We start from the raw sequence: 26,631 nt of genomic DNA, 5'->3' as shown, positions 1-26,631 counted from the left end.
TGGACAAATATATTATACTAGAACTCACATGTGATTACATTTTCACGCAATTTGGGTGCATAGATCCTGAGAAATCAGTATCCTGAACAACCACCTCTGGCCGTAATAACAGCCTTGATACGCCTGGACATTGAGTCAAACAGAGCTTGGATGGCGTGTACAGGTACAGCTGCCCATGCAGCTTCAACACGATACCACAGTTCATCAGGAGTAGTGAATGGCGTATTGTAACGAGCCAGTTGGTCGGGCACCACTGACCAGACGTTTTCAATTGGTGAGAGATCTGGAGAATGTGCTGGCCAGGGCAGCAGTCGAACATTTTCTGTATCCAGAAAGGCCCGTACAGGACCTGGAATATACGGTCTTGCATTATCCTGCTGAAATGTAGGGTTTCGCAGGGATCGAATGAAGGGTATGGCCACGGATTGTAACACATCTGAAATGTAACGTCCACTGTTCAAAGTGCCGTTAATGCGAACAAGAGATGATCAAGGCGTGTAACCAATGGCACCCCATACCATCACGCCGGGTGATACGCCGGTATGGCGATGACGAATACACGCTTCCAATGTGCGTTCACCGCGATGTCCCCAAACACGGACGCGACTATCATCCCAGAACAGAGGCACAATCTATGTTTTAAGTATCTGAAATCCTACATATACCTTTCCTCTCTCCAGTAGTACGTTCTTAAGTTTTAGAGTTACTTTAATAGCTTGATGGAATTTGTCTTTTCGGGTGACACCCTTGTGAAGCAAAGTTTCATCTCCCCCAAGAACTCAAATTTCTCTACTTTGTCTTCTGCGTTTAGTTCTAAAAGTTTTCTAATATTTCTTCATCTGTTGTTTTCATATGCCATACATTTGCCGACCACATCTGCATCACCACTTATAGTAACACATCGACTTTGCTACTGCCACATCTAGGGCCTTGTTCAGAGATGTAAAAGCCTATACACTGGCATAAATTCACTCCTAAATTTAGTAAAGATTATATGATTACTTAAGTGCCTCAAATAAATCGTATGTACCATTTTAGTCGCAATTGACAACCCATATTTCTTTGTGGTGATTGTCGATTTTGTTTAATATAGTTAAGATTAGAAATATCAATTTCCAAGTCACAATATTGTCAGCACTGTTACAGAATCTTAAAGTGCCTACTAAAAATCCATTGACACAGTGTAATGAAATCTGTACAACAAATAAAGCAATTACTGAGCTGCTTAAACAGCTAGTTTTGCTCCTCGCCTAACTGGTAATCTTGGAAGAAACGAATCACCCTTTGACACATTTCGCATATTTCCATTTAATAATCTCTAAAGGAATATTTTTCTGCGGTAACACGTCATCTAGAAAAAATACTAATTGCACAAAAGCGAGAAGTAAGAATAATATGTGTTCATCGTCTGCGGTCGTCACATAAGTTCCTCTTCAAGGAGTTAGGCGTTTTAAGTGCACCATCACAACAGAGAGATTCAGCAATGAAATTCGCCGTAAAAAATCCATCACAATTTGAGAAGAGTGGTGACAGCTACACGTACAATAACAGAAGAAAGAAATGACCTTTATTAACCGTAATTTTCAGTGGCTCAGAAAGGAGTTCAAAAATTTTAATCATCTGCCCAATAACATAAAATGTATGATAGGTAGCAAAATAAGTTTAAAACTAATCTTAAATTATTTCTCCTGGACAATGAATTCTTATTTAAAAACAGGAAACCTGCAAATGAAACTAGTTTATTAGAGTGCATGATAAGGACTAAAAACTAATACAGCCATTAATGTAAACACTAATCACGTGTACATATCCTGCAATTTCTCTCGTTCCACATTATTTCGATAAAAGAATCGTTCAAATTATCTATGAAAATCTAGGGAACATGTAACCGACTAACTAGCTGAGGTAGGAAGTTGCAACCATTCGCCTCTTTCTCTTCTGAGGCGTCTCATGTTATGAAGACCACAGTATTAAGAAGGATGTTTTATAATTTTTAATGTTCTTCGCAGAGTTTCAGTCGCAAGATATCAGCTATTAGCATCCATATTTTTTAAAGGTCTTGGTATTTTTTGATGTACAGCTGAAAGGAATGAACGATGAAGCAGTTTCAAATATAGCTTACCAGTCGCCGGCGATCTGTAGAGAATAGAGTGCATATGCGGAACATTTCCAGAGAGGGAAAAGTCTTCGGAAGCAGTCGCAATAAGCGATAGTAGCAGGTGGAAGCGCCGTAATTGGGTTTAATACTTTATGGAGGCGAGATGCCCCCACGGGAGGCGGGCCGCGAGCGGCCCACTAAAGATAGCGTTTTACCTCCGAATTGTCGGAAATGAAAAACAAAACGACTCGGGCGTAAAAGGAACGGCACTTAGGATTAAATATAGATAAAAGTAATACCCATGAAAGGGTTGTGAAGACGAACGGGAAGGGAATGAAATGGGCGAGGCAAAACGGGCCAGAAGAGGATATCCTAGCCTTATCTCCAGCCTCTCTTCTCTCGAATGGTGCAGGCAATAAATCTGGGCGGGTTTTATTTAGCCGAGGGTACAATGGGACTACAGCCGTGCTTAACGGCGTGCCTCTTCTTCAGTACGTGCTGCGAAACGCTATCACATCTAGATGACAAGTGTTTGACAATCCATTGCACGTATCGCGTGTCTAAAGGCAGACTTACCCGGCTCATACTGCTGATAAGCTTTCCCGTTTCTAGGAGCGAGGCAGTGTTGAAACATCGCGACGTTTCGATGAGATTAGTAGAGGTCTTCTTCTGGAGTCGTCAAGATTGAGAGGGAGCAGACAGGTAGTTTGGAGTGGTAAGGTATCGGACTATGAATAGGCACAATTATTCTAAACCACGATATTTGCACAAATAATTTTGCTAACCAAAATTAGCTTGGCCTTCTCCAAAACACCAAAATTTTTCAATATAGAATTAGTTAAAACAATTTTTCTTTGAAAACAGGTCTCTATGTTTATTAAATGAATAGAACAAGCATTAAACCAGGAAACATGACAGTACGTTGCATCTTAACAAACAAGCGGGAGCCTTGGAACAGTTACAACAATCTTTCAAATGGTTCAAATGGCTCTGAGCACTATGGGATTCAACTGCTATGGTCATAAGTCCCCTAGAACTTAGAACTACTTAAACCTAACTAACCTAAGGACAGCACACAACACCCAGCCATCACGAGGCAGAGAAAATCCCTGACCCCGCCGGGAATCGAACCCGGGCGTGGGAAGCGAGAACGCTACCGCACGACCACGAGATGCGGGCAACAATCTTTACATTACTGAGAATAATAAAGGGTGCAGAACTGTGTGAGAAAGAGAGAAACACGATTACAACGGTCATTGAAATCGTTAAGACATCTATTTAGACTTCGTTAAACTACACAAGGCTTCATATGGCAGAAACACTAAAAAAATGGCTCTGAGCACTATGGGACTTAACTTCTAGGGTCATCAGTCCCCTAGAACTTAGAACTACTTGAACCTAACTAACGTAAGGACATCACACACATCCATGCCCGACGCAGGATTCGAACCTGCGACCATAGCGGTCGCGCGGTTCCAGACTGTAGCGCCCAGAGCCGCTCGGCCACCCTGGCCGGCTGCAGAAACACTGACAACATTTAAAAGGTTATAACAGAATGTGAATGAAATGTAGTTGTGTTTAAGAGCCATGTTCAGCTTTGTCACTCCCTGAACTATCACAATAACTTAGGGGTAAATGTGTGGTCATTAAAGGCCCGAGCTGCGATAATAAATTAAAAATGTTAAACACGGCTCTCAATCCTTAGTAACTGATCCAGAGGAAGATAAGCTGTATACGGCAGATATCGGTAAAATGTCACCATTCACAATAACATTTAAACAAGTAGGTAAAACATTATCCACGGGAAGCAGGAAAAATGAACTTTCAGATCGAATTTTCGGATGGGATGCAAAGCGACGACTGCAACATGCTTAACGTCAAGTTCTCACCGAATAATATTCTTCTGTGATGGAGTAACGGATTCATAGCCATCGATGGCCTGTGCCAGACTTCATCTACTCAAGCCAAATTTCTTCTCAAGGCGCTTCACCACGTTAACAACTAGGTCTGGACTGCAGGAAACGTATCGAAAGTGGAAAGGCGCTAAAGGTAACTTTCTGACTCCGACACAACATAAAATAATACACTGAGGTGAGAAACTCATGAGACAGCGATATTCACATACACAGATGGCTTCATTAACGCGTACACAAGGTATAAAAGAGCAGTACATGGGAGGAGCTGTCATTTTTACTCAGTTGGTTCATGTGAAACGGTTTCCGACGTGATTATGGCCGCACGACTGTAATCAACAGACTTCGAACGCGGTATGGTAGCTGGAGCCAGATGCATGGGATATTCCATTTCGGAGAGCGTTAGGAAAACCAGTATTTCGAGATCCACAGTGTCAATAGTGTGATGAGAGAATACCAAATTTCAACCATTACTTCTCACCACGGACAACGTAGTGGACGTTGCCCTTACTTAAAGTCTGAGACCAATGGAGTTTGCAAAGAGTTGCCAGTGCTAGCAGACAAGCAACACTGTGTGAAATAACCGCAGGAATCAATTTGGCACGTACGACCTTTGTAAATCATCTTCGCTTTCTGCAAATAACACCTGATCATCTGTGAACGGTAGTATATACCTAGGCCAGTTTGTCTGTGTATATTGATTCTTCCACGCGGATTTTGGCTCCATTCACACATCCTTTTCCAAGGTTTTCTTTCGTCAACCGTATCGAAAGCGTTCTTAAAATCAATAAATACCAGATATATTTCAAGACTGAACTCTTACCTTTTTCAGTTGGCGTGACTGCCTTTCCGGAATCCATTCTGCTCTTCTCCAAAGAGTGGTTCACATGAAATGTTTGTCATTTTGATTTTATGATACTGGAGAACATTTTATAACCCGCGTTGAGTAAGCTCGTAAAAAGTAGCACTAATGCATATACACTTATACAGGTGTTTGTTTTAACTTATACATCTATACATCTACGTGATTACCCTGCTATTCACAATAAAGTGCCTGGCAGAGGGTTCAATGAACTACCTTCAAGCTGCCTCTCTACCGTTCCACTCTCGAACGGCGCGTGGGAAAAACGAGCACTTAAATTCTGTGCGAGCCCTGATTTCTCTTTTATTATCGTGATGATCGAAGAGAAAACTGGTGATTGAAATTTCATGAGAAGATCCCGTCGCAACGAGAAACGCCTTTGTTTTAATGATTGCCACTCCAATTCACGTATCATGTCTGTGGCACGATCTCCCCTATTTCACGACAACACAAAACGAGCTGCCCTTCCTTGTGCTTTTTCGATGTCAACCGTCAGTCCCACCTGATGCGGATCCCGCACCGCACAGCAATACTCCAGAATAGGGCGGACAAGCGTGGTATAAGCAGTCCCTTTAGTAGACCTGTTGCACCTTCTAAGTGTTCTGCCAATGAATCGCAGTCTTTGGCTTACTCTACCCACAACATTATCTATGCGATCGTTCCAATTTAGATCATTTGTAATTGTAATCCGTAAGTCCCTTCATATTTGTGTGACTTATCGTGTAATTGAAATTTAGCGGATTTCTTTTAGTACTCATGTGAATAACTTCAGTCATTTCCTTATCCAGCGTCAATTGCCACTTTTCGTACCATACAGATATCTTATCTATTTCATTTTGCAATTCATTTTGGTCATCTGATGACTTTACAAGACAGTAAATAACAGCATCATCTCTAAACAATCTAAGACAGCTACTCATATTATCTCCTAAGTCGTTAATATACATCAGGAACCATAGACGGTCGATAACACTTCCGTGGGGAACGCCGGATATTACTTCTATTTTACTCGATGACTTTCCGTCTATTACTACGAACTGTGTGACCTTCCTGACAGGAAATCACGAATCCAGTCGCACAACTGAAGCGATATTCCATAAGCACGCAGTTTGCTTAGAATACGTTTGTGTAGAACGGAGTCGAAAGCCTTCTGGAATCAATTTGACATCCCCTATCGATAGCACTCATTACTTTATGAATAAAAGAGCTAGTTGTGTTTAGCAATAACGATATTTTCTGAATCCGTGCTAACTATGTGTCAATAAATCGTTTTCTTCGAGGTACTACTTAATGTTCTAAACCCCTACTGCAAATCGACGTTAGTGATTTGAGCATGTAATTCAGCGGATTACTCCTACTTCCCTTTTTGGGAGCCGGCCGAAGTGGCCGCGCGGTTCTGGCGCTGCAGTCTGGAACCGCGAGACCACTACGGTCGCAGGTTCGAATCCTGCCTCGGGCATGGATGTGTGTGATGTCCTTAGGTTAGTTAGGTTTAACTAGTTCTAAGTTCTAGGGGACTAATGACCTCAGCAGTTGAGTCCCATAGTGCTCAGAGCCATTTGAACCAACCCTTTTTGGGTATTGGTGTGAACTGAACAATTTTCCAGCGTTTAGGTACAGATCTTTCTGTGAGGGAGCGGTTGTGTATAAGTGCTAAATATGTAGCTATTGTATCAGCATACTCTGAGAGGAACCTGAGTGGTATACAGTCTGGACTGGAGGCCTTGCTTTTATTAAGCGATTTGAGCTGCTTTGCTACACCGAGGATATCTACTTCTGTGTTTCTCATCTTGGCAGGTGTTCTTGATTGGAATTCAGGAATATTTACTTCATCTTCTTTGGTGAATGAGTTTTGGAATACCGTGTTTAATAACTCTGTCTTTGTGGCACTGTCATCAGTAACTTCACCGTTGTTATCGAGCAGTGAAGGTATTGATTGCGTCTTGCCACTGTTATGCTTTATGTATGACCAGAATCTCTTTGGGTTTTCTGCCAGATTTCGAGACAGAGTTTCGTTGTGGAAATTATTAAAAGCATCTCGCATTGAAGTACATTTCGAACTTCTGCAAAAGTTTGCCAGTCTTAGGAATTTTGCATTCTTTTAAATTTGGCATGCTTTTTTCGCTGTTTCTGCAACAGCGATCTGACCCGTTTTGTGTACCACGGGGGATCAGTACCATCACTTATTAATTTATGTGGTATATATCTTTCAATTTCTGTCGATACTATCACTTTGAAATCATTCCACAACTTTTCTACGCTTACATGATCAGATCGGGAGTGAAGACTGTCTCTTAAGAAAGCGTTCAGAGCATTTTTATCAGCTTTTTAAAATAGATATACTTTGCGTTTCTTTTCGGTGGTTGTAGGTGTTACGGTATACAGCCTAGCAGCAACTGCCTTGTGGTCACTAGCCCCTGCATTCGTCACGATACCATTTGTCGAGGATTATTAGTTGCTAAGAGGTCAAGTATGCTTTCGCAACCATTTACGCTTCGAGCGGATGACGTTTTATGCCTGCCGCTGGCTTTAAACGAATAATTTTTCCAGCATATCGAGGGGTCGACTGAAGTCGCCACCGACTATAATTGTATGAATGGGGTACCTGTTTCAAATGAAGTTTTCTTTGAACTGTTCAGCAACTATATCTCTTGATCCGGGGGGGGGGGGGGAGGTTCGGTAAAAAAAATGATCCAATTAATAATTTATAATTTAGTCCGATTGTCAAGTATAACCTGTACCTGTACTATTTCGCAGTAACTATCTACTTGCCGGCCGCTGTGACAGAGCGGTTCTAGGCGCTTCAGTCCAAAACCGCGCGACTGCTACGGTCGCAGGTTCCAATCCTGCCTGGGGCCTGGATGTGTGTGATGTCCTTAGGTTAGTTAGGTTTACGTAGTTCTAAGTTCTAGGAGACTGATGACCTCAGATGTTAAGTCCCATAGCGCTCAGAGCCATTTGAACTATTTTGAACTATCTACTTCAATTTCACTACAAGGCAAACTACTTCTGACAGCAATAAGTACTCCACCACCAAATTTATTTTCCCGCCCGGTTGGCCGTGCGGTCTAACGCACGACTTTCCGGGCGGGAAGAGCGCCTGGTCCCCGGCACGAATCCGTCCGGAGGATTTGAGTCGAGGTCTGGTGAACTGGCCAGTCTGTGGGTGGTTTTTAGGCGGTTTTCCATCTGCCTCGGCGAATGCGGGCTGGTTCCCCTTATTTCTCCTCAGTTACACTATGTCAGCGATTGCTGCGCAAACAAGTTCTCCATGTACGAGTACACCACCATTACTCTACCACGCAAACATAGGGGCTACACTCGTCTGGTGTGATGATACGTTTCCGGGGGGAGGGGGAGGGGGGTTCCACCGGGGGCAGAACCGCACAATAACCCTGGGTTCGGTGTGGGGCGGCGGAGGGGCGAAGTGGACTGCGGTAGTCGTCGTGGGGTTGCGGACCACTGCGCCTGCGGCGGAGACGGAGCCTCTCCGTCATTTCTATGTCCCCGGTTAATATACAATACAATACCAACTGTATTTAATCTATCCTTTCTGAACACTGTTACATCGTTTGAAAAAAGTTCGGCTGAACTTATTTCCGACTTTAGCCAGCTTTCTGTACTTATAACTATTTTAGCTTCAGTGCTATGTAATAGGGCTTGTAGCTCTGGTTATTTTCCAACACATCTACGACAATTTACAGCTACAATACCGATTGTTTCTACAACTACCTTACTGATTTTACCTGCCCCCTTTTAGACGGACACCCTTTCTGTGGTTCTCTGAGACCCTCTAACCTAAAAAGCCGCCCAGTCCCTTCCACACAGTCCCTGCTACCCGTGTAGCCGCTTTCTGTGTTAGACAACTAAGAATGTCGAAAACTAGGCATCTTATGAAAAATATTTTCTAGGTGGAAAGTTAATGCTGCATTAGCCAAAGGGACATCTGTGTCTGCTACAACTGGCCACCTCCTAACTACTCCTCCGGCGTGGACAGAGTCAGCTTCGTATTTTAAAATGTGAATCCTCAACTTTTATTGCATGTACGGATTCTACTGTAAAAAATAGATGTGGTTTCCTCAAGCCACAGTTTTCATTCGCGGCAGATGGCACTGTAATCGACAAATATCAAGTGTGCCTCTTTTTGCAGCTAAGAACCGACACGTTTGATTCTACATTTAATTTACGATTTAAACGTAAACCTTTGTGTTCTAACGATTGATACTCACGTCAAACGTCAGTTGAGTCTTGCAAACATGTCTAGATATTAGTATGAAGGCTTTCACGACCGGATGACATATCTTCTGGTAAACCTTCCGGGATGTAAGGTCGTGGTCCATGAAACTCTTCAGCTCCTAACGTTTCGTCCAGAGCTGCGCTGGACATCTTCAGAGGGGTGTTTCTCCTCCGGTGAGTCTTGCCGACTGACGGGTCGGACTTTTACTTTTACTTTATTGTTATTTTAACACCTGAACAATCAGGTTGGCTGGCAGCAGCATGCTACGCCGCTCTTCAGCCATAGTGGTGACAATGACAGGACAAGAACGGAGAATTAAAATGAATAGAGTGATGGGCAAAAAATAGTGGTCACAGATACACAAAAAACACGGAGCCGTTCACACGCGACGATAACGACACTGAAAACACGTTGACACGGCGCACAAAACTGATGAATCCGACGGCACAAGTGAACATAGAAGCGGGACGGCGGACACTAAAAACACAAAACGAGGTCACACACACGAGACACAGATGGCGATGATCTCCGGCGCGCGAAAGTCCACGTAGCGTGTGTGAGTCCGGGGACCTGCCAAGAGGGGAAGAAGGGGGAGGGCGGGTGGAGGGGGTGGAGAAAGGAGAACATAGATGCCAATGGCTGAGGAGATTGGAGGAGGAGTAGAAGGACAGGGGAGGGGAGGCCCGGGGGAGGAGTGGGGAGAAGGGGAGGAGGGATGGAGGGTGCCCAAAGGAACAGATACAGGAAGAGGGAAGGAGGATCAAAGTTGGTAGCAGGGGTACATGGAGGGGAGGAGGACATCATCAGGGAGGGGGAGCTGGCGGAAGCCACCTTGGGAGAGGGTAAGGAGGGTGGAGAGATGGAGACCGGGTGGGACGTGGGAATACAGGCGCGGCAGCAGGCGGGGGTGGGAGAGGATCGGGGAGACGAGCAGGTGAGGAGGATCGAGTTTACGGGAGGTGTACAGGATCCGTATCCTTTCAAGGAAAAGGAGGAGGTGGGGGAATGGAATGAGATCGTACAGGATCCGCGTGGGGGAGGGGAGACGGATGCGATAGGCGAGGCGGAGAGCATGGCGTTCAAGGATTTGGAGGGATTTGTAAAACGTAGGGGCGGGGCGGAGATCCAAGCCAGATGGGCATAACAAAGGATAGGGCGGATGAGGGATTTATAGGTGTGGAGAATGGTGGAGGGGTCCAGACCCCACGTACGGCTGGAGAGGAGCTTGTGGAGACTGAGTCGGGAGTGTGCCTTGGCTTGGATTGTCTGGAGGGGGGGAGTCCAGGAGAGGCGTCGGTCGAGGGTGACGCCAAGGTACTTAAGGGTGGGAGTGAGGGCGATAGGACGGCCATAGATGGTGATATAGAAATCAAGGAGGCGGAAGGAAGGGGTGGTTTTGCCTACAATGATCGCCTGGGTTTTGGAGGGATTGACCTTGAGCAACCACTGGTTGCAGCAAGCGGTGAACCGGTCAAGATGGGATTGGAGAAGGTGTTTGGAGCGCTGTAGGGTGGGGGCAAGGGCAAGGAAGGCGGTGTCATCGGCAAACTGGAGAAGGTGAACTGGGGCTGACGGCGGCGGCATGTCCGCCGTGTACAAAAGGTACAGAAGGGGGGAGAGGACGGAGCCTTGGGGCACACCGGCGGAGGGGAAAAAGGTGTAGGAATCTGTGTTATGGATGGTGACATAGGAAGGACGGCGGGAGAGAAATGAGCCGATCAGACAGACGTAGTTAATGGGAAGGTTTGGAGCTTGAAGAGGAGACCGGAATGCCATACATGCTCATAAGCACGTTCGAGGTCCAGGGAGAGGAAGATTGCGGAGCGACGGGAATTAAGCTGTTCGGAAAGGAGATAAGTGAGGTGAAGGAGAAGGAGAAGGTCGTCGGAAGAGAAGGACGGCCGAAAGCCACACTGGGTAACGGGAAGGAGGCAGTGCTGGCGGAGATGCTGGTGGATGCATCGGGTGAGGATAGATTCCAGGACCTTGCTGAAGACTGAGGTAAGGCTGGTGGGATGGTAGGAGGAGACGGCGGACGGCGGTTTGCCAGGTTTAAGGAACATGAGGAAACGGGAGGTTTTCCACAGGTCGGGGTAGCAACCGGTGGACAGTACTACATTGTAGAGCCTGGCCAGGGTGGAGAGGAAAGAGGCAGGAGCTTCACGAAGGTGACAGTAGGTGACACGATCGTGACCAGGAGCGGTTTTGCGTTTCGTGCGGAGTGTATGAATGAGATCCTGTGTAGTGATAGGGGCATTGAGTTCCGTGTGTGCAATGTTGTCCAAGTACTGGAAACCAGGATCGAGGGGAGGGACAGAGGTGTCAGTTCGATCGTGGATATCCGGGATGAGGGAGTAATCGAACTGGGGATCATCGGGGATGGAAAATACATCGGAGAGGTAGGAGGCAAAGTGATTTGCCTTACTAAGGGTGTCAGGGAAAGGGTGATCATCATGGAGAAGAGGATAATAGGGGGAGGGTTTAGTTCCGGTAAGGCAACGGAAAGCCGACCAGAACTTGGACGAGTTGATTGGTAGCGTAGCATTTAAATGGGTGCATGTCTATCGCCAGTCTAGGCGTTTCTTAGCCGCGAGCAAATTACGAATGTGTCGCTGGAGTTGCCGGTGGCGTCGTAGTGCATCCGGGTCACGCGTGCGGTGGAAGGCACGGTAGAGATGATGGGATTCACGGAGGAGGAGGACGGCCTGTTGGGGTAAGGTAGGACGGTGGGGGTGGACGGCGGCAGTAGGGACATGGGCCTCCACGGCCTCAGACAAGGTCTGCTGGAGAAAGGAGGCGGCATGGGTTACATCGTCAGGGTGGTGGTAGGTGAAGGGGTGGCTATCGACCTGGGTGGAAAGGGTATCCCGGTAGGCATTCCAGTTGGCACGGGAATAGTCATGGACGTACTTAGGGGGAGGGTCAGTACGAGGGTTGGGGTGGGGGCGACGACCGTCTGAAATGGTGAGGAGGACAGGGAGATGGTCGCTACCAATAGGCTCCAGGACATCCACCGTTATGCGGCCAAGGAGGTTGGGGGAGGAGAGGATAACATCAGGAGTGGAGTTGGATTCAGGGCGGGTGTGCTGGGGGATGGGGATGAGGTCGCCTTGAAGGGAGGAGAGGAACCGATGCCACCACTGTAACTGTGCAGCAGAACGACTATGGATGTTGAGGTCGGCGGCGATCACGTAGGAGGAGAAGGTACGGTCGATGTGGGAGAGGATGTCGAAGGGAATAGGGGTGTTGGGGCGGACATAGATGGTGGCGCAGGTGACGGTAAGGCCGGGGGAAGAAGAGACTAAGGATCAGGTGTTTGGTGGGGTCGGGAAGGAGAGGTTGGAGCCGAACGGGGATCTGGCGGTGGTGACCAATGGCAACTCCGCCACGCGCAATTGGGAGGGGATTATCAGAGCGGTGGAGGAGATAGGGCGAGGTGTGGATGGAGTGGTGGGGTTGGAGGAAGGTTTCATTGAGGAGGAAGGCATCCACGCGGTGGGTGGCAAGGGTGTGCAGGAAGAATTTCTTGTTGGCGGGAAGGGAGCGGATATTGTTGAAAAGGATACGTTGCTGTCGCGCCATGATAGGGATTTAGACGAGGGTGTCAAGACGGGAGAAGGTGAAATGGGCCTGGTTGTTGGAGTAGGTGGCGTACATTTTGAGTTGGAAAATGGAACGGGTGGCGAGGGAGATCTGTTGGAGGGTGTGGGGGCGCTGAAAGGGATGAACATTCTGAAGGACGATGGTGAGGAACCTGATGTCCTCAGCGGTGGGGGGGGGAGGGACGAACGGAATTGCCACGAGGGGTGGGGGCATCCAGAGGACGGACAGGTACGGTGAGTTCAGGAGTGGTCGGAGAGGGTCGGGCTTTACACTTTTGGGAGTAGGTGGGATGGGGGAGATTGCAGGTATTGCAGGTGGGAGGGGATTGAAGGTTAGGGCACTGCCGGAGGAAGTGCGCTTGCCTACAATGCGGGCAGGTGGGGGCCTCGCAGCACTCAGCTGTTGGGTGTGCATTATAGCGCAGACACCTCTGGCAGCGCAGGGATTGAGGAGGGGAACGGGAGGGGTCGACCTTGTAGCGCTGGTTGAAGAGGGCACCCTCCATCAGGAGACGGTCAATGGAGGGGGCGTCCTTGGAGAAAACCCGCATAAGGCAGGTGGGGCCGGCCGAGTTGAAAAAGCGGCAGACCGCCCGCACCTCCAGTGTAGGATGCGCCTTGAGCTCCGCCAACACCTCCTCCTCCATGATCGACGGACTGAGCCGTGTGATCACGGCGGTGAGGGTCGGCGGGCGATGCGGGGGTTGGGGTTGGCGGGTAGGAGATGGAGAAGGAACAGGGGTGAGGGAGGCGTTGGGGCCAAAACGGGTGATGGGGAGGCGGGAGAGGATGTCAGTATGGAGGGTTGGGCTCGGGGAGGAGATGAGAACAGAATCCCGTCTGGGAGTGAGGAGAGAGATGGGGGCACCAGGGAAGTGTTGGCGGAGGAGAAGGGAGAGATTCCGGGCCTCGAGAAGGGAAGAATCGGGACGGGAGAGGAGGTATTTGTATAAAGAGGGGGGAGGAGGAGGAGGAGGAGGAGGCGGAGGGAGCAGGGCCAGGTGGGGAGACATCCATGGCACCCTGGGGGGGGAAGGAGAACGGGGCAGGGCCTTTTTGGGAGCAGAGGAGGTGGTGGTGCCACTAGGGCGTTTAATGGCGGCAGAAGGGCGGGTGGTGATATGAGGGACGGGAGCTATAGGGAAGTGGTGGGAAGGGACAGGTCCTGGCGTGGACGCAGCAGTCGGCGAAGGCGAAGGTGAAGGCGAAGGCGAAGGCGAAGGCGAAGGCGACGGCGACGGCGACGGCGACGGCGACGGCGACGGCGACGGCGACGGCGACGGCGACGGCGACGGCGACGGCGACGGCGAGGGCAGTGATGGCGAAGGCGATGGGGAGTGCTGGGCATGGACAGTGGCCCGACGGGCCACCACCCTAGCTGCAGCTGTAGTGACAGGCTGGGGGAGTGGGGGGAAAGGATCAGATCGAGAGGAGCGGGAGGAAGAAGCTGGAGAGGGGGCGACAAAGAGCGAGGGCGAAGGGAGAGTGAGAAGAGGTGGGATGGAAGGAGGGGGTGTGACTGGGCACACCATGTTATAGTGGTGGTGGCGGCGGAAGGGGAAGTATAAACTATGGCTGTGGTGGTAGTGGTGGCGGTGGTGGTGGGGGCGGACATGACGACAGGGAGAAACAAAAACGCACAGGACGAAAAAGAAAGGACACAAACTGGGGACAGAGGAAGACAAAGACGGAGACGGAGGAAGACGAAGACGGACGAAGACCAGGGTCGGACGGCGACGGCGACGGCGACGGCGACGGCGACGGCGACGGCGGGTGGCAGGAACGCCGCAGCTGCTGCTGCTGCTGCCGCGGACGGGGCCGTGGCTGCTGTTGCTGCTGGCTGGCTGGCTGGCTGCCTGCCTGGACCGCTGCTGCTGCAGGAGGACTGGCTGGCTGCTGCCGGCTGGACCGCCGCTGCAGGCTGGGACCGGGACCGGGACCGGGACTGCTGCTGCTTACATCCCGGAAGGTTTACCAGATGATATGTCATCCGGACGTGAAAGCCTTCATATTATGATCAGAAGTCTCTACGGGGAGCAATTCTCAAAATCAGTCAGAGGCCTGGAAATTTTACGTAAGAAGAGAGCGCATTTAATTTGTACTTTAACTTTCTTATTGCGTTGTAGGGATTCGTCTACCATACCGAATTTTCTAAAGTTGAAGAGGATGTTCCAGACAGCCCGTGGTCATCGGATATTTGATTATACAGAAGCAGCACTACTTCGAGAGAGGACACATTATACAAGACGAGAGATGGATTCTGTTGACCGTAAGTTACTGCAGCTACATTTATTCCTTGCTAGTAAGATACAGATAGACCTATGGAATAAAATAGATTGCCTTACATTTCGATCTATGGAAACCATGATGGAAACGACTACTAGAAGGCATAAGAAGAAGTTCGAAAAGTTACTAACTTATGCAGAATCTACAAATAATACAGTGATGTCCGAAACTGTTATTAACAAGTCAGACAGAGTTTTATCTCAAGACGAAATTTCAGTTCTTGCAAAAGGAGGAAACTACGCTATAACACCTCCGAAAGTTCCTGTTGAGGATATTATTGCAAATGTAGAAGCAGGTATACGTAGTCTCCCCAAGGAAACTGCAAATGCAATCCGGATCGAAACCACCAGAGTATTATGCCGCAGTAAACCTCTGGAAAGTAATTTAACCAATGGCGAAAGAAAGGCTCTGAGAGATTTAAATGCAGATGAAGACATAGTGATTGTTCCTGCTGAAAAAGGGAATGCTACTATCGTTTTAAATACAGAAGATTATCAAAGCAAAATTTTGAATCTTTTAACGTCAGGAGAATACAAAAAACTTAAGAAAGATCCTACAGCCTGATAAAATCGGCCACTTCTATTCAAAAAGAAGAAAAAAGAGCTTTATTGAAGAACGAAGCTATGTGTCCTAGACTCTATGGCCTACCCAAGGTACATAAGAGGGACCGATTGTTAGTGCTATCAATTCTCCTACGTATGAAATAGCAAGATATCTAGCAACTCGTTTACATCCATATATTGAAGAAACTGACTCATATATAAAGGACTCACGTCATTTTATAGAGAAAATTGAAGGTTTAATTCTGACTCCTGAAGATATTTTAGTAAGTTTTGATGTAGTGTCTTTATTTACTATGATTCCGGTTAACGAAGTTATGGATTTTATAACAGATATTTTTCCAGAAGATCTGACTGCTCTTTTCAGACATTGTCTTACTTCCAGTCAGTTCCAGTGGAATAATGAATTTTATGAGCAACTTAATGGCGTAGCAATGGGTAACCCATTGGGTCCTGCAGTAGCTAATTTCTACATGGAGAAATTCGAACAGTCAGCCTTGGAAAAAGCAGATAAGAAACCATCTCGCTGGTATCGGTATGTAGACGATACATTTGTGGTCTGGCCACATGGTAGAGAAGCCTTAGACAAATTTTTTGATTACCTTAATTATATAAATCCAAGAATCCTGTTTACCATGGACAGAAAAAATGATAACAAAATACCGTTTTTGGATGTTTTAGTTATGAGACAGACAGATGGAAGATTGAAACAACAGATTTTTAGAAAAATAACGCACACAGACAGATACTTACATAAAATCTCTAACCACCATCCACAACAAAAGTGAGGTGTGATTAAAAGTCTCGTTGACAGAGCCAGACGGATTTGCACGCCGGAGTATCTAGACGTCGAATTAAAACAGCTGAAGCACGCTTTTGAGAAAAATGGCTACTCAAAGAAAGAAGTAAGCAGAATTCTGCACCCAAACAACAAAAAGCCTAAGGACAAGCCCGAAAAACGATGGAAGAATACAGTCTCTCTCCCTTTCAAAAAGAAAGTAACGGATCAGATTGGAAAGCTTTTAAGTAAACATGATATTAGACCTGTTTTTAGACCAACGAAGAAAATTTGTCATTTTCTCCGGTCTGTAAAAGATAAACGCGCTCCTCTATCAGCCAGTGGCGTATATTAAATTCCGTGTACATGTGGAAAAATCTATATTGGAACAACAAAAACAAGCGTAAATACACGGTTAAAAGAACACAGAAGTCTTTGACGATTAGGAAAAACAGATAAATCGGCTGTAGCAGAACACGCTTTTCAGTCAAGAAATCATCAAGTGAGGTTTTCCGAAACAAAAATTTTATCTACGACGACGAACTATTACCCACGGCTTTGTAGAGAAGCAATTTAAATATATAAACATAGAGTTAATTTTAATCGGAAAGAAGAGACCATGAAACTTAGTGATATTTGGACAGTAGCACTACAGAATTGCTAGACAGTTTTATCCGTGACGAGATTACGATCGATAGTTAAGTTTTATCTTTGACAACGATTATCTCTGCATATCACGTGTAACTCTGGTCACGCCCACTTTCTACGATATATAAGTCGCTCTCAGACGTCCGACCCGTTAGTCGGCAAGACAAACCGGAGGAGAAACACCCCTCTGAAGATGTCCAGCGCAGCTCTGGACGAAACGTTAGGAGCTGAAGAGTTTCATGGACCACGATCTTACATCCCGGAAGGTTTACCAGAAGATATGTCTAGATATTGACATTTCTGGCAAATGAGCTACTTGTATGGTAACTTAGTTTTCCGTTCACTACGGAGTTGATAGTGGTTAGCCCTCACACCTTCGGAACGTTTGGTTTCGGTGGCCGGTCTCGAAACCCGCCATTAATTCCCACGCTAGCCGCTACGCGGCTACCAGCGGAATGCTGACCACAACCATTGTAACCAGATAAAATGTCCATGATAGTGACAGTCGCACGTGCCATGGATACTCACCCAAATTGTGAGAGGCAAGGGGACTCGTCGAAATCAAGCAGCTTAATGGTGAGGAGCTAAGGAACTCATCCATATCAACCATCCCGATGGGAACAGAAAACTATTACATCCAGGTCATTGTTCCTGTTGTAAGTAGGCTGTTTGGGTTTTTATATTGGTAACGCCACGTAACGCTCTGTATGAAAATCACTGGCTGTGCTGTGTGCAGTCAGTGGCTGGTTGGCATTGTTGTAATACTCGCCATTGTAGTGTTGGGCGCTGGATGTTAACAGCGCGTAGCGTTGCGCTGTCGGAGGTGAGCCGCCAGCAGTGGTGGATGTGGGAAGTGAGATGGCGGATTTTTGAGAATGGATAATCTGGAGGTGTGTCCATCAGAAACAGTACATTTATAAGAATGAATGTCATGAACTGCTATATATATTATGACTATTAAGGTAAATACATTGTTTGATCTTTAGTAAAATCTTTCATTTGCTAACTATGTCTAACAGTAGTTAGTGCCTTCAGTAGTTTGAATCTTTTATTTAGCTGGCAGTAGTGGCGCTCGCTGTATTGCAGTAGCTTGAGTAACGAAGATTTTTGTGAGGTAAGTGATTTGTGAAAGGTATAGGTTAATGTTAGTCAGGGCCATTCTTTTGCAGGGATTTCTGAAAATCAGATTGCGTTGCGCTAAAAAAAATATTGTGTGTCAGTTTAAGCACAGTCATCTATAATTGTTCTAAGGGGACGTTTCATATGTCGACCCTTACCCAAGGATACCTCACTGGAATCTTCTGATTTTTTTCTTGTAATTTGTGTAATTAGTGTAGATTTTGTTTATTGCTAACGCGTAATTGTAGAGAGAATCTCCTTTGTAGTTGCAGTCTTTCATTGTTGTTGTGGCATGCATGTAGATTTGCACCAAGTATTTCGCAGCTGCGCTTGCAATTAACTAGATATTATTTTCAGTGCTATGTTAATGTGTTTTCTTATTTTGCTCTTCAAATTGTGCTTTTCTGTGTTGTCGTGTGAAATATTGTGACAATAATGGCGTGTGAAAAACGTAATACTAGGCTCCAAAGTAAACTGAAAAATGACAGTGAAGACGAAAGCAGTGTGCTAGCGCCACCGTGTAATAAATTAACTAATGTTCAAACTAGTGATTTGGTAATTGTGCATAGGGAAATGGAGGGGGCGGCAAATAATGGCGTAGACAGTGAAACAATTAGTGAATAGGGAAGCATTATCGATCGATCGGTCGGCAATAGCTCGCCTCAGGAATCCGAAATGACAGGACACAATCTCGCAAATACTGTAGATTTAGGTTTTGGGTCCTCACCGTTTTCTCAAATAAGTCAAGACACATTTTCTGCTTGTCAAAATGTGAATGTTGCCGGTGCAAATTCACTGCCGAAAAGCACTGAGGAACATGTTTCAGACACCAGTGCATTGTTATTACAATTAATACAACAAATGGGACAAACACAGCAAAAGCTTCAAAAGTTAGACACAATGGAACAAAATCTTCGAAAGTTAGACACAGTGGAACAAAATCAGAGACAAACACAGCAAAAGCTTCAAAAGTTAGACACAATGGAACAAAATCAGAGACACACAGCAAAAGCTTCAAAAGTTAGACTCAATGGAGCAAAATCAGAGACAAACACAGCAAAAGCTTCAAAAGTTAGACACCACACTTGAAAAAACACGTGAAGATTTAACTACTGAGTTACATAACATTGAATCGAAATGTCGAAAAGTCTGTAATGAAGTAAAAACACAAATTTGTGAGCATTTTCAACCTATTTTTGCGCAGCATGAAAATGCATTACAGAATCACGAAGCAGCCATAAAAGAACTGCAAACCATTGTTCATGAAGATCACGACACCTTGCAAGCTAAAATTGACTCAGTTGCATCTACCGATTCGGTTACGCGACTTGCAAAAACACAAGAAAACTTAAAGGACACAGTAGATACTCTGAAAATTGGTTCAGAAATACACATGGAGGAAATTAGTTCATTATCAGAGAAAGTAGTTGAACTTTCGGATCAGCTAAATAATTTATCTACGAAGGTAGATGATAATCTGAATGACACAAAACCGGTAGTCTTTAATGACACAGAAGAGTGCGAACAAATTAGGAAATTGAAACAAAATCAGAATCAAATTAATACAACACACCTAAGAGAAATCCGGGAAGTGCAAGATCAGCTGACACAGGTAATACAAGAATTACGTATTTCAGAGGACACTTGCGCTCCAATGCGGGAAGAGGGACATAGAAATACGGAACAGCCACAAAATAATACCACAGGGCACTTCGGAAATTATGAAAGAAATTGGCAAGGTACACCGAATTTTGAGATGGAACCGCCGAAACGACGTAACAATGACCGACATGCGACTCGCCGACATGATGATTTTGACTATAAGCTGTTCATTAATACACGTAAATTCAAAACATTTAAGAATTCCGGCAACGACGTTCATCCACAAGCGTGGCTCCATCAATTCTCTCATTGTTTTCCTCCCAACTGGTGATTAGAGCACAGATTAGAATTTATGTGTGGCTATTTAGAGAATGAACCAGCTGTAAGAATGCGATCCTTCATTCACGATTGTCACAGTGAAGGAGAATTTTACCATGCCTTCCTCTCAGCATATTGGTCTCAAGCTACACAAGACCGAACAAAAACATTTCGAACAATCTTAATTTTCCAATCTTTTCAAATATTTTGAAGACATGTTGCATACGAATCAATATCTTTGAAACCCATACAGCTCTTCAGAACTCATCCGCATTTGCTTAATGAAATTGCCTGAAGATTTAAGAAATATTATTTTGGCAGGACGTTGCAAAGACGACATTGAAGCTTTTCAGGGACTCTTACAAGAATTAGAAATTGACACAGACAGTCGCGGGTCGCGAAAACAGGAAAACAATCACTACAGGTCACAATTCCGTGACGACAGAAACAATAACTGGATACGACAAGTCTATTCTTACAACGCAAATCGTGACCAAAACAGACACCACCCATATGACAACCACTGGCAGAGTAATAATAGTTACAGAGAAAGATCGCATTTCCGTAGTAATGAATATGACAGAGATTACCATAGAAACAGACAATATGGGAACAAAAACAATTATTATCAAGGGAGACAGAATAACTTCAGACGCAACAGTTCAGCGCGCAGTTACGATTCCGGGAGAAATTCTCCACCACATGACCGACAAAGAAGAAACTATGTAAACTACCGACAAAGCGACAGACCTGAATTGCATCAGAACTGGCGGGATTCAAACAGGGTAGGGCCTTCTCGGCAAGGTGAATTTGTAGAAGTTAGGTCTCCTAATCCCAATAACGACGCTCGCCAACAAAGAGACAGTCAATGACTTGCACCGCAGGCAGCCACGTGCGCCGGCTGGCTCAGAGAAAAATAACATAGACGCTAACCTTGAGAAAAATTTGAGCATTCTTTACCGATGTACCATATACCACATGATAATTCCGTTGAAGCTGGAGGTCTGCATTGTAGGAAGAGTAAAGGCTTGCACCACATTTCGCATGTAACACCGTTTATAGAAAGATAATCTGCTTCTTAACATAAGTCTTCCCAATAAAATTTTTCACTTCACACTACTAGTACAATTTGTCACGCTTAGAAACTGTTAACATGCAACAATATTTTGAAGTCAACTATCCAGTCTAGAACCTAGGGAACATATTTAGATAGTATTTACAAATGCACTGTTATAGTGAACAGACGACACAGTGTTACTGTGTGTGTACATTCTTGCTTGTTAGTTGCACAATTATGTAACGACTATAAGGCTCACATACTTAGAACATTTACCAGTACTGCTAATGAGATTTTAATGCAACATTTTGGTTTACTTGAAAATACATTCTGGATTTAAAGTACTTTCTGTGAGATGCCAGTTTTTGTGACAGCTACACGATTTTATCACGACGCTACTAATGAGTGACAATTTACAATGTTGCTTTTGCGGAGTATCTGTTTTATATCTGCACAGTTTTTCTGAATTCTTCTGTAAAGTAAAACATGTTTTAGTAGTAACTTTTGTGGTATAGCTACAAGGAGACAGCCTTTTCCGTAGGACAACAATACAATACAGCACAGTATTTTCTTCATCACGGCAATAAGCGTAATAACTAAGATATCTATACGCAAAGCATTTCACTTTTGTGTATCATGAGGTAAGTACACTGACTTCTGCAGAACTTAGCTTTCGGAGGACGATAACTACGACACTTCCACAGAGATTATGTTGCAACAAGATGCACAGTTTAGTATTACAGTACACGTATTTGAGTGATTAATTTTATACTTAAAACATTTATTTTTAAAGATTTTTGAATTACAAAGAAAGTTTTCCGTGATACATTTCATTCCATTGCTGTAATCTGTAACACCTGAGGGTATAATTACATTAATCCTCAGGGGGGTACACGCTTACTTTGTGTACCATGTGTGTGGCAAGCACAAGGAGCCCTAGCTAATATGGTATTTGCTTATACAACTTTACGCATTGGTACCATATTTCTCCAACACAGAATTACACAGCTATCTGGTTATTGAACAGAGAAACAAAATTTTTTTATGTCACTGACACATGTTTACGCAATTACACAGTTGGATAATTTCACACTTATGAAATTGTATTTTGTCTGTACTTTGTGAACTGTTCATATTTTTTCGGAACCATTGTGATAATATGAGAGCTTAGAATGATGTATTTGGTAAGGGATCATGATTTTTGAAGTACGTTTGAGGTAGATGACTTTATTGAAGGTCTTGAAATTACCGAAAGAAGCTGCAACGATTCTGAGATGTGATTGATCTGTTATGATGTTATTTTTACGACGACGATGTGTATTATGCTGTTGAGGTATGTTTATGATCAATAAGATGATGCTACCGTAAATGAGGAATTTGATTATGCTACGTATTTATTTTGATGAAATATTGAAGAAGTGTCGACGAATACGTATATGAATAATGAGTAGTGGTTAGGGACTCTGATTTGTGGAAAAGGATGTTGGAAACCAAGAATCGTACTTTAAGAGTTATGAAATGTGTGTAAATGCGCGAATGTATCATAATGCCAACGAAAAGTTTTTGAACACTGTTATATTTATAGGATTTTGTTTCTACACATTTGTAACGCAAATTCTCAACCTGTGAATATATTTTTATATGAGACTGTCACTGTAGCGGAAACTGCTGTCATAAATATTTCAGTAAGAAAGGTAAGCGACCTTGACGTAATGCGTTTTGCGCGCCCAGCTGAGAGATAGTCGTCTGACAAAAGAAAGCCATTAGGTGGAGAAAAAAAAGGGGGCCATTATCCTCGCCACTGACATTTCTTTGTAGAAAGCATCGCAAATACGACACGCTCAAACTTGAAAACATATGATTATACTGTGGAGCTTTTAATTTATGATATTTACTAAAATGCCTAATGAAATGACGAGAAATATTTTTATGTCTCTACACCTGATTATGACTACTGTCTTTCTAGTGAGAGATTTTTTACTACCTTATGAAATGTCATATGGCTAATGAATGATGTTTCATGCCTTCCTTTGTACATATTTGCTCATTTTCTTTAATATCTAGTTTCTAGCTGCACTGCAGCATTGGTTATTATAAATTTTAATAGATGTACTAATATCACTATTTTCTGTCTACAGATCCAGTAAAGAATACGTTTCTGATAAACTTTCTTAGAAAAGAGAGCACAAATAGACATTTCCCTTCACAGGAATTGCATAAATACTTTTTTTAATGACTTGGTAACTTCTTTTCTAGAATAAATTGTGATGCATCACTCTAGTATTAAGATGTGACATAGGTATTAGACATGGCCATTTTTAGTGTAATATTTTTTCTGCTTGAGCTATGTCATGTTTAGATACAAGTTATTGCATTTGCTGCTGCTATTTGCCAGGCATAATGCTACTAAATTTCACTTTACATTACTCTGTTAAACCAGTTTTACTACTGATTTATTTTTCTTGTTGCTGCACATTGGCTCATATTAGTTGTAATTTTGCATTTTATCTGTTAATTTAGATTTACTGCTACTTGCTTTGCAATTTGCATTTTTTATCATTGCTGTTTGTGTTAATTGTTTGCGCTGGTGCATTACCTCGTCCCTTAGTTTAGCATCTGAGCTCAGTAGATTTAAGTTAGCTTAAAATGGGGTAGGCTATATAAGAGAACGAGTTGTGATGAATGGAAAGAAATGCATTGAGAAGCTATAAGAAAATGGTTGGCCAAAAAAGTATTTAAAAGAGGATATGAACAAAAAAGTAGGGTTTAGGGACAAAAGGTTTAGGTAGGATTTTCTTGGAAATAAATGATGAGGTAAGATAATGGAAAATAAATAATGAGGTAAGAAATATGTGAACATATAAATACAGAAAGCATGCTTGGATAGAATTTTTTTGGTGGAAACAAATGTTGAAATAAGACAAAAGATCTATGGAATGAAGTTTTGGGTTGGACTGCAGTACCAAATGTTACCCTGAAAACGAACCCTGTCTTTCCTTTCGTATTATTCCGCTATGTGTTTATGTATCCTTGTGTATTTGCCTTTTTCCTGTCTTTATGTGTTTAGCTAGTAAGATTTATGTTGTAGAATTTTTCAAGTACTATGTTATTTTCTTTGTAAAGATGTTTAGACATTATTTATTCTGTTCTGTTTTAATGCTCATATGTGAAATTAAAGTTTCGAAAACTATTCTCATTATTTTATATATTCACTTATGTCATAATTCCTGTAACACTGATGTATATGTTATTTCGATTCTTTTGAAAAGCCTGTACTACAAATGTTATCTGTATTGTTATGTTCTTTAATGATGTATTTTGTACCTTTGTTATTGTATTTTTATGTTATCAAATTGTAATTGTTACCAATTCTTCAAATTAAGTATCATTTCACTGCACACGTTTCTGTTGGTCATAATATATGCACAGTATGTGAGAAGTTGTGACTGTTAGTTCTTGCACGTGTGTTGATAATTCAGCAAGGGACTGGATAACAGCATTGCTGGTTATAAAGACATTTCAAAAAAATTTTTTGTGAGTGCACAAGTGGTGGTTTATGGACTTACTATATTGTCCGCAAGACTCTTCGGTGGTGATTGTGCACCTGCACAGTCGCAACAGATGGTTGCTGGCCGTCTCTACAAGGACTACATTATCCATTCTCAAAAATCCGCCATCTTACTTCCCACATCCACCACTGCTGGCGGCTCACCTCCAACAGCGCAACGCTACGCGCTGCTAACATCCAGCGCCCAACACTACAATGGTGAGTATTACAACAATGCCAACCAGCCACTGACTGCACACAGCACAGCCAGTGATTTTCATACAGAGCGCTACGTGGCGTTACCAATATACGAGTAAAAACCCAAACAGCCTACTTACACTGTATATCGTTAAATATAGTTTCTAAACAGATATTAAAGAGTTAAGCATACTGTACTGTACAATCAAATATGCAGCACTACTGTAGGGCTGGCCGTTGTAGCCGAGCGGTCCTAGGCGCTTTATTCCGGAACCGCGCTGCTGCTACGGTCGCAGGTTCGAATCCTGCCTCGGGCATGGATGAGTGTGATGCCTTTAGGTTAGTTAGGTTTAAGCAGTACTAAGTTTAGGGGACCGATGACCTCCGATGTTAAGTCCCACAGTGCTTAGAGTCACCTGAACCATTTGAACACCACTGTAAAGTCCGAACATAAATATCAACCGTAAGAGCACAAAGCTTTACGTTAACATCGTAAATGAAATGTAGAATCAAATGCGTCGGTTTCTATTTGCAAAAACAGGCACACTTTATGACTGTCGATTACAGCACCATCTACCACGAATGGAAAACAATAGTTTCAGTAAACCTTACGTATTTTTTGGCGTAGAATTCGAATATGCAATAAACATGGCTGATGTCCCCTTTACTGTAAGTAACTTTTCATCTAAAACATTTTTATCGTAAAATGCTTCTTTTTCGAGATATTTAGTTGTTTAGAGTTAAAACAAACACCCTGTATATGGTAATTTAAGTGTCATTTTTGAAGTGATAACTGTATTAATTCAACTTGTGACATGAGCTCTCAAAGGAGGCCAGCTACCGTTATACGAATAAGTCACCGCTTCCTTGGCACTGCTTTCGGTCGAAGCAGTTGTCCTGCCACAGGATCAGATGGAGACAGCAATGGTGTTACGAACTTCTTTATTTATAAGCTGAACACCTTAGGATGATGATGACGATGACCCCAGAAGGCTGGGAGTGGTTCAGGGGTATTTCCAGTGAGGAGCATTTAGGAAGGGATTTCCAGTTACGGCATTTGTTAGGTAACCACAGGTACCCTCGCAGTCATCTTGGTCGAATGTTTCCAGACTGAGATTTTCACTCTGCAGCGCAGTGTGCGCTGGCAGATTGATACTGTGTGCCGGACCGAGACTCGAACTCGGGACCTTTGCCTTTCGCGGGCAAGTGCTGTAAAGTACTACAAGGTTCACAGGAGAGCTTCTGTAAAGTTTGGAAGGTAGGAGACGTGGTACACGCAGAAGTAAAGCTGTGAGGACTGGGCGTGAGTCGTGTTTGGGTAGCTCAGATGGTTAGAACACTTGCCCGCGAAAGGCAAAGGTCTCGAGTTCGAGTCTCGGTTCCGCACACAGTTTCAATCTGCCAGGAAGTTTCATCTTGGTCGGAACCTGGGAACTGGAACTACTTTTAATTTATTTTTGGGAGAATATTGTAATTCAGGACTATAATAATATGCTTAATTTTTTACCCTCCACAGTAGAGCGGAATGTTCGAGATATGACCTATTGTATAACTCAGTTCTTTTCAGTGATATAGGACGCGAGCTGGTAGTGGAAGAGAGTGGATGCTAAATGAGAATAACTGGGAGTGGATTTCCAGTTCCTTCATTTGACCAACAGTCAAGGGAAACTTTCTGAAAGCTTCGATCGGAACAGAGGGACTGTTGCTACTTTAAATTTATTTATGGAAGAATACGTCCCAGATAATAATCTGTTACACACAATATTCTCTTCTAGGATCCAGGTGTCCACCATCTGACGAAAGTCC

The sequence above is a fragment of the Schistocerca nitens genome, chromosome 4 (assembly GCF_023898315.1).
Source record: "Schistocerca nitens isolate TAMUIC-IGC-003100 chromosome 4, iqSchNite1.1, whole genome shotgun sequence".
Taxonomy (NCBI): domain Eukaryota; kingdom Metazoa; phylum Arthropoda; class Insecta; order Orthoptera; family Acrididae; genus Schistocerca; species Schistocerca nitens.
This window is presented reverse-complemented; position numbering follows the sequence as displayed.